Source organism: Adiantum capillus-veneris, chromosome 26, assembly GCF_014529385.1.
Source record: "Adiantum capillus-veneris isolate H3 chromosome 26, ASM1452938v2, whole genome shotgun sequence".
Taxonomy (NCBI): domain Eukaryota; kingdom Viridiplantae; phylum Streptophyta; class Polypodiopsida; order Polypodiales; family Pteridaceae; genus Adiantum; species Adiantum capillus-veneris.
Genome location: NC_140956.1, coordinates 143032975 through 143043350, shown reverse-complemented (window position 1 = coordinate 143043350; position 10376 = coordinate 143032975).

The following is a 10376-nucleotide window of genomic DNA, read 5'->3' as shown; positions in this document are numbered from 1 at the left end:
AAGTTTCAAGCTATACAATTACATCATGTCCCTCGAGCAAGAAATCAAAAAGAAGATGCTCTAGCTAGAGAGAAGCTACAAGATGTTCCACTGGTGGGTGCTATCAAGTTGAAGCTGCCTCTCTTCCAAGGTGGTGTTTCTATGCCTGACATCATGAGTTTCTTGGACACAAGAGAGTGTCGTAAAGATCTTACTAAGGGCCAAAAGCAATGTCTTGTGTGCAAGGCAACAAAATACTGCCTTATCAATGACAACCTCTATTGCAAGGGTAAGGATCAAATTATTAGGCTTGTACCTCTCTCTAGAGAGATCACAAAAATAATTTCAAGTTGCCATGATGGTGTTTGTGGAGGGAACTTTTACATTTGACATTACCAGTAGGAAGGTTCTACAAGCCGTATTTGTGTGGCCTAGTTTACAGAGAGATGTGCATCACTAGTACAAAACATGCAAACACTGTCAGAAGGTTGTTGATAAAAGGCTCACATATGAGCCACAGACTCCTATAATCTTTTATGGACCAAGAAATGGGGAATTGATGCCATTGGGCCTTTGTCAAGGAGCCAATGAGGTAAATTGTATATCATCATGGGTGTAGACTACATGACCAGGTGGGCTGAAGCAGTTGCTACCACCCGGATTACATCTAAGGAAGTGGCTAAGTTTGTATTTGAAAATATTTGTTGTCGTTTTTGCACTACTCTTGAAATAATTTTTGCGTGGGAACCAGGTTTTAGAGGAGACGCTTTTCAAATTTTGGACCACTTCTGGTATGCACTTGATGGTAAGGATTCAAGGCTTCACGAAGGAGCAGGGACTTGATGCAATAGAATCACAAACAATCTACGTATTTATTTAGTGCATAGCTATGGTTTTGATACATGTGGATCTCAAAAATAAGGAGAGGTAGGAACAAACCCTATGAAGAAGAAAAAATTCACTTGATGTTGATTCTACCTGACGGTCACTACATGTGAAGAATAAGAGTCAATAGTGAACGGGAGGAGAATCTTATTCATTATGGAGTTGGAGTCAATAAAATATTATCAAATTCAAGCATAATTCACTTGTGGACACAAAACTTGCACATGGAGTCAAGAGGAGACCACCTGGAAGACTTTTGGAAGGGAAAAGACGGACATATTTTTGTGAGATTTTTCTCTATTTTTTCCGTTCCATTTTGTCTCTATCTTTTATATAGTTTTTGGAGCTACGGTCTAGGAAATATGGCTAAAATGGTGAGCCTATCTGTTCACATGTGAAGATGTCATGGTTATCCAACTCCACACACATAATTTCTTATAGGTTTGTCTCCGTTATAGCTTGATTTTCTCTAATTTTATCAAGATTCTCTCAAATATTATAAGGAAGCTCTTGGACTCAAGCTATGGAAGGAGGCATGGAGACAAAGCTTTCCATAATGAAGGCGATTAGGAGGAAATTGGTCAATAAGCAGGGCCCACATATTGGAGCTCTCTCATTTTTGGGGAAATGCCTCTAGCTGAGGCTACTTTGTAATAACTCCTCTTGCTCATAATCTTTTCCCTAATCCCTCTCTTGGACTATAAAAGTAGGCCTTCTCTTTTGTAAACGGACACACAATCAAGCTCTAGCACTGACGCTCTCATATGTACATCCTTGTGTATGCACCTTTACGCACACATAGTTTTAGTATGGCATAGTATTGACTATGGTTATTTGTTTTGGTTTATTAATGGCCAAGAGGTTTGAGTTACCATGCACACATAAGTTTTCGAGATGTTAGCTATGTGCAATTCCCCTCGTGAATGTTTGTATAGTATTTATTAAGCCTATATTAATGAAGCTCTAATGATCTCTTCATCTCCCTCTCTCTCCTTCTTGCACATCTTCCTTGTACTATGGTGTTTATGAAGCCTATACTAATGAATCTCTAGTGATATCTTCCTCTCCCTCTCTCTCTCCTTCTCTCATGTGGGACGCATGTCTAACCTCACCATCCTATCTTATTGCAGTATTAGCAAGAACCACAATGAATTTGTCAAACCATGGGACAAAGCTGACTCGACTAGTACATAGAGGCTACAAGAGGTTGTCAATCTCTTGGAAAACAACTAACAACTTGTATCTAACTCAAGCTACACTCAATTGACTGAAATCACCAAAATCCAATCGCTCATCGACAAGCAAATCACATCCGTTACAGCATCAAATGACATCCAAACATAACAAAACTTATAGGACAAGTTTATAAGACCTAAGCACGCATGCCTATGGCCTCAAACTCCACTTTAGGTCAAGTTCCAAAATCACGACTATTAACAGTAGTGGATTTTGACCTAGTCGTTTTCAACCCACAATGCATCTAAATGCTTAGCAATGATGCCCCAATACCCCACCTATGCTTAGTTTTCCTTTTAAAAGTGTAAATTCTTAGTTATGATGAAATTAGACCGCGGGTTGGCGATGCCAAAAGCTACGAAATACTGGGAATGGCTTACATCAATGCGTAGAGCTCTTACCTGCGGTTGCAATGCAGCAAGCGCATTCGCAATGTGACAACCAGAGAGGGAGTAGGAAGTGCAAGAAGGAGAGAAGTGAGTGTCGTTAGCTCACGCTGTGTATTTCTTATCCAAAAACTTATTAAAAACTTACAAAAATTGGCTTTTATACCTTAGCCAAAGTTGTAGACGGCTGGATAGTTTCACTAAATGGGAACGTTCTCTTATGAGATAGATAGCAAATTGGTTAGTAATTACTATGATAATTACTATGGTAAACCCAAGGTGTATAAATAGGGACCATTACATTGTAATCGGGTTGGCAATTGCTAGCATTTGGGTTAGTACTTTGGCTACACTTGTACTTGAGTTGTCAGCTGCACTCTCTCTGTAAATCATATCATACTCACTGTAATCTTTTATCTGTAATCCCAATCATGGCAGATATTCCAGTTACACTTACTCTGTGTCCAGTACTCTGAATCTGAATCTAGATATTATTCTCAGTACATAGTCGGATTCTTATTCCAGTATCCAAATTCCAGTCCTGTTTCTCATTTCTGTCCAGTCTACTTTCTGAAATCTTCTAACACTAGTAGATGAAATCTTTTAACACTGGAATTAGCTATCTCAAGAGATCAGCTCCAATTCCATTTTGGCGATCACGGTGGCTCGAGCTGAAGCTCGTTGACTGAAAGACTCTTCTCCCAGTTGGACGTTTTCAGCAATGGCACCTAAATCCAGTCGTGGCCGGAAATCCACCATCAGTGTTGATCCTATTCCTGAGGAGTGAGTAAGAGAGTCTGACCCCAAGCAAGAGAAGATGACTAACATTAATTGAGGCTCAGGAGGAGCATAGTGAGGCTGATGAGGAACAGGACTCACAGCAGTCCAGTCATTCTTGACGCCGACGGGCAGAAAGGGAAGCACGGAAATTCAAGAGTTCTCGGTCTCGACAGGGGGATGAGGGTACCAAGGGAAGTAAAGGTAGTCACCGCACTTCTAGCAGACAGGCCAAAGAAGACACTGACACCGAGACAGAGACACAGATTGATTGGGATGCTGACACTCACAATTGCAAGAAGACTTCGAAGCGCCATTTTGAATCCAAGAAGAGAAGTGGCAGGATCAATGGTAATCAGAATGATTACATCGCTTCCCTGAAAATTTCTTTTCCAATATTCAAGGGAGGTAAGAAGGATGATCCAGGCTTTCACATACAGGCTTTTGATTAGTATGCTGAACTGAAAAATATTGATGAAGATGATTGGGGGGAATATTTTTTGCAAACCTTGAAGGAGGCAGCGAGGAAATGGTATTACCATTACCCCGCCTGCCAGCTCAGATCATACAACAAATTGCTTAAAGCCTTCAGGTTGGAATATTCCAACAACAGAGGGGATGAAGATATCCTCTGTGAACTAGATAAGATCAAACAACGGAATCTATTAGTCCGAAGTTATGTGGAAAAGATCAAGGAGCTAACCAAGCAGTTACAGGAACCACCATCTGAGAAGAGATTGAGGGCATGGTTTCTGAATGGTTTCAGAAGCAAAAAGCTGAAGGAGAAGGAGGTACTAGCTCCTACCAAGAAATTCAATGATTTGGTCCAAAGGGCACTGAAGCTGGAACAACACGCCAAGAAGGAAAAGAGTCACAAAAAGAGAAGGTCCAGTAGCAGTAGCTCTGCTACTAAGAGTTATGATTCCAGTGAGGTGTCCAGCAGCTCTAATGAACAATCCAAGGAGAAGTCAAAGAAGAGATCTTGGACCAAGAAAATTGAAGAAATGGCTAGACAGATTGCTGAAATTGGCCACACAAGACAGCCAATTCGAAAGATGGAGACTTGGTGTTCGAAATGAAAATCGAAGGACCATATCTCCAACGAGTGCCCACAATGTACCTATTGTAAGGCTTTTGGTCATCTATGGAACAATTGTGGCATCCGGATTCATCACTTTAAGAAGGGTAAAGATTTGTCAGTGGTCACCTACACTGAACCAGTGAAGGTAGAACTCGCCAAAGTAGCTCAAGAGAAGAGACCAGGTACCAGTGGTACTGGTCAGGGACGTGGCCGATTCCAAATGGGTATGGGTCGACGCAGAGGACGTGGCAACTTCTAGAATAGGAGCATGAATTGCTACACTTGTGGGAAGTAAGGCCATTTTACAACCCAATGCCCTGATGCACCTTCAACTACTACTACTGAGGCTAAGGCCCCAGAGCCAGTCCCAGTACGGGTAGTTACAGGAAGCAAGGCTGTAGTGATTGAGGAAATTCCAGATACTTCAAAAACACCAGTCAATACTACCAGCAGCAAGTGGGCTCAACAAAGAGAAGTTTGGAAGGCCAAAGGTAAAGAAAAGGTGGTAGATGAATGGCAAGAGCGGAGGAACTAGCGGCTAAAATCACGGAGGATTTGGCCAAGAAGCTACCAGAGCAGCCAGAAAGTTCTGAAGCTTGCGTCATTGAGAGGATACCAGCCCAATCAACTGATAAAGATCAGTCAATACCGGCCATACCTGAGACCATGCTGGCTGCAGTTCAAGGAATGGTTGATGAACTGAGAGTTGATGGAAGGATTGGAAGCACTTCAAAAGAGGAATGGCAGTGTGAAGATACAAGTTCTTCAAGCTCTGACAATCAGTCTGACCAAGAGAGAGAAGAAATTCATGTGAAAATTTGTGATAGAATTCAGAAGTTGACTGTAGAGCTAGAGGATATCAGAAAAACCTTCCCTGAAGTGGCAAACTTCATCAGACAGCACAGGAAAGCTGAGGCGGAGGCCAGAACAGTGGACCTAACGGACGTCCGAGATGATGAAGTTCCACTCATTCAGGTGGACTACAAGGTTAGGAAGCAATGGGAACCTCTCTCAAGTGTTATCTTGGATGGAGGAGCAGGAGTCAACATAATGGGAGTTCATCTCCAGTAGAGTGTGCACGTATGTCGCACGTGTCAATGCAAGGAACTTGCCGATACACCACGTGCGAGCCACAAATGGCTCCAAGCACACAACAAGCCTAAACTATTAAGCTCAAAGATGATGATGGTGTGTCACTCACCGCTCTATGCTTGCTTCATGGAGGATTCCTCCTCCCGAAGAAGAGGGAGACGCCACTACGCCACGCTCAACCGCCTCACCGCCATTGTGCCGCCGCAATCCTTGATCGCACTCTCTCTCTCTCTCTCTCTCTCTCTCTCTCTCTCTCTCTCTCTCTCTCTCTCTCTCACACACACACACACACACACACACACGCTCGCATACACACACACACAAGGAGATGAAGATGAAGAAGATGGAGATGGAGCAAGAGCACTCTTCAATTGCACAAATGAGAGAATGAGTGAATTTTAAGTTTAGTTGACTTTTATATCTACCCTCCATCACTCGAATGGTGAGGATCAAAGGTGTTTTATGGCATAGGTTTCTGTTTCAATGAACCGGATGTGAATGTGTAGGTTTGGGTCAATGTTTTGACTTTTATTGTGCATACTCGTTTGCTAATTGCTCTTGCTCTTTATTTATTTTTGTTTTTTGTGAGTATAAGGCTTTTTATATATACATTCCCTAAGATTGGTGATTAAGAGGTCAGGGAGGAAGGCTAAGAGGGGAGTGAGTGAATGTTGACTATCAGCAAACACTCCCCCCTTCCTTGGGTAGATCATATCGTTTGAAATGTGCTCGTCACCCTTTGAAACCAATTGTTCCATTTGGTAATAGGTGAGGATTTTTACCAGTATTTTTCTATTACCTTAGGTGCCTCATCGAGTTGCAAGGGTGGTAAGGTACTCTCCCAGGATCGAACTTGAAGTGGTTCATCTGGTGATTCTTGAACACTGGGAGGTGTGGAATCCTTTGTAGCTTTATGGAGGTCCACTATTGTAGGTGGAGGCTGTGGAGAAGCTTTTACCTCTATGGATGCATTACATGAGGAGCTAGAAGCTTCATGGGACTCCCCCCTTCCTGAGCTAGATGGAACAAATCGTTCTTTCTTTGGTGCCCAAACTAGCTCTGGAGCTGGTGTGTAGCATTCCGTGATCTTTTTCTTTCCATGGTTGTCAATTTTTTTTGAAGCTACAGGATTGGGCGCATATGGGTAAGGTGACAGGTAAAAACACCTTCTACGTTTTGGTACCCAGATTTGATCATTTCCTTGATAGTAGCCTGAGCTTCCAATAGTTTTTTAGGAATCCAACGCAACATTTCTTTACATTTCTTGGGGCGAATGGGACATTTCTTACAAGGCTTATGTTTTTTAGCATCAACCATGGTACGTCGCTAAAGAAGATTTAGGAACCCACTTGTATGTTTTCTTCGCTACATGAGGATGAGTCTTGTTAGAAGCTATATGCATTGCTTGTAGCATATTTAAGGGTACAGGCATTTCATCCTCCTCAGGTGTTACCCAGGTCGTACCCCTATTTCCCCAAGTGTCTATGGTTGCTGCTAGGTGGACCCAATCCCTATTGTTCGACTCATTCATCCTACGTAGTACATCAATATAAGGAGAATCTTCGCCAACATCAGTGTCTACTTTACACGTGTAACAATACTGCAATGAGGACGAGTGAATTGTGGTGTCAGATCTATGATCAATTAGAAACTTGTTTCCTAGAGGATGTTCTCGAGCAGTCACAAGATCCACTCGAATGACAGAATCTTGGAACTGCAAGTAGACATGGTTTTTAGACCAGTCATGCAACATTTTTTCTTCCCTCATGAAAGGCCGTCCTAAGATCATCTCAGATGCCATAGTGTGTTTGGAGAAATCCATAACAATGAAGGTAATCCTTATTTTATGTCCAAAGACCTTGATCTTGAGATCTTCTAGCATCCCAATAGGTTTAACAATAGACCCATTGGCCATCTTCACTACTATAGTTGTGGTCGCAAGGTGAGGTCTTCCCATAGTTTCCCAACAATTTTTAGTCACAATGCTAACCCCAGTGCCACCATCAAGGATTCCCTTCACAGTTAATCCCTTAGTAGTAATTGGTATGGTCGCATTGGATTCATCACCCTCAACGTATTGTCCCAGCTTGATAATAGGTATTTCTATAACAAGGTTCTCATCTAGGTTGTGTTGTGGATCTAAGTGTTCCTCCTCTATTGGCATCTCCCCAGCTCCATCCATCTGTGCAAATTGTGGTATCCCAAACTTCAGTTCTCCATTGAGGAAGCATCGAAGAGCTGAGACTAGCTCAGGGTCTTTATATAGTTTGGACATGATGGTGGTTTTAACTTCTGAAGACATGAAATCCATCAATTTGGCAATGTTTAATGGCACCTTTTGGCCTTGAGTCCCTTGACGTGGAAAAGATGGGATCTCCGTTTCTTCGATAGGATCAAGTAGTCCCTCTGTAAACATTCTTTCCATCAAGAAGTGAGTACGTCCACTTTCCATGACTTTAAGTCACTTTCTTCTTGGATGACACTAGGTATGGCTAAGGGTCTATGGACTTGGTGAGGTTGATGTTGCGTAGGGAACACGGTGTCTGTAATCTGGATCTGCCTAGGTGCAGGTTCTAGATCCCTTTGGGTATCTTCTACCAAACTCTTTAATTGCTTGACTCGCTCAATCTCCTCTGTAGGGTTTGGATAAGTTCCTATCTTCTTCTTGGATCCTTGCCATTGTAGCTCATGAAGATCTTCCTTGTTGGTTTCTATCTTAGTGGTCGTTTTGGTCTCCATGGTTTCTCCTGAATCAGAATCCTCTTCATCATCATTCATATATACGGGGTCATCACCAGTCCCTATGTTGGTCTTTGAACTGGGGTCTGACTTCGTAGCTTTTTGCGATCTCTTTCTTCGTGTTTTCTTCTTTTTCTGAGATTGGGCAATTGATGCCGTGTCTCTTTCCTCAAGAATATAATTTTGTTTTTGGAGCATCGATCGTGTGAGTACGTTTATTGGTACCACAGATGTACTTTGTGATGGCTCCTCAATAACTTTAATCAAGTTTAGGGTCATTGGTTGATGCCCCAATGCTTGCGAGCTAATAGATTTAGGCTCAACAGACACTCTTTCTCCTTGAATCATTAAATTATCCTCCAATTGGATCGCATTGGTGGTGACTGCTTCCCAAGTGGTGATACCTCTAATGACTAAGACATTGTAGATATCCTCATGTCGTAACCCCCTAATGAATCTATCTAGCAATTGGTTATTGTTGAAGCGCTCATTTGGATTACATCAAGAATTCAAATGCTTCAAGCAACTAATAAAGTCTCTCACCGACTCTCCTTCCTCTCGTTGGACTTTCTAGAGCTGAGAGGCTACACCCTAAAGTACTCCCTCTCGTATATATTCTTTCAAGAACAGTCTCCTAAGAGTAGGGTAAATCTTTTTTTCTTCTAGCCTTAGGGTTCTATACCAATCCCCTGCCTTCCCACTTAAGGCTAGGCTTAAAGAATTACTCTTATGCAAGTCATTGTGTTTTCCTAGAGAATCGCATATTTGTTCAAACACTTCGATATGCTTTCTCCCCCGTCTCCACTAAATTTTTGTGTGAGCTTGGCTATTTGTACTGCCTTACTTCTAAGCTCTCTATCACGCGTGTTATGCATATTCTCAACACTAGATCGACCAATAGCTTGAGCAAATGTTGCCAAGTCACCTAAGTGAGCAAGCATCGTGGGTGAAGGCGCTCCAGAGACTACATGTGGAGTAGGTATTGGCATTGAGCTTAGCGCATAGGAAGCCCTAGGGTTCCACGTTGGGTACGATGTTGTGCCATGTGGTGGCCCAAAGTTCATATGTGTGGCCCTAGGCATAGCAGACGTCGGATGTGACATGCTAATGCTAGCCGGTATAGTCCCATGGAAATAAGAACTTGGGTATGGTGGTTGTGGAGCATAGGTTGTTGAAACAATGGGAGGGGTAGGGACTACATGAGTACGAGGACCCATGGGTGTATACGATTGGTACACACTTGTAGGTACTATTGCAGGCATTGAGCTACCATGTAGCGGTGCTTTACTAACAAATGAGGTCCATGGCGTGTTTCTTGGCATGCCCATCATTGGGGTAGGCATGGTAGACGTGGTGTCATCAAGGGAAAGATGAGCTAGACTTGGAAAGGTGAAGCTATCACTTGTGGGCTCAGATTGCACTGAGACTCCTGGAGAAAGAACATATGGAGGATCCATCGTGCTTACCAAGGGAGTCTCCATTTGCAATAAGGTCGGTTGTTTAGCCTTTCCTGTATCTAAGAATCTCATGAGACCCGTTGAAGGCATGTTGATCCCATTGTTCTATCTCTCTAACTCAATCACCCTATGGATGACCTCACAAACTCTTTGTTGTTGATCCTCCACCCTAGTAGCACCCATTGTGGATTGTAGGACATCTAACCAACCCACGTGATAGGTGTGACCTGTGTATAGGTCGGTCAGAGTTTCCGTTTGTAGTTCGTACTCCTAGTTCTCATTTAAGAACACTCCATCTAGGATTGAGGTGCTAGGGGTGTCCTTTGAGCTAGATGCAATGTTTCTTTCTAGGGGTTGTCCCTTAGCGGTTGCTAAGTCAGGAGCACTCGATTGCTCTCTTAGCAAGGATATTGACATAGGGGCTTTCGCTTTTAACTCTCTTCATTGCTCCGCCTTGCGTAAGCTCTCAATTTCCTTTTCCCTCGCTGCAAGGATATATCGCTCAACCTCTTGCACTTCGGCAAGGCTTCTACCATTCGGTAATATGACCTCGGAGGGAAATAACTCTGAAGAGTCAGGAGGTGCAGTGAATGAAGTATTCACGTGCACATTCTCTAACGGTATAGGGTCTATGTTGGTCACGAATGGAGAATTTACTTCCCCACCCCCCTCATTTACATCATTAGCTTCATTTTTAGAGCGAGTGGCTCTACTAAAGGTTTCCTTCGGGCGGCTAAGCACGCT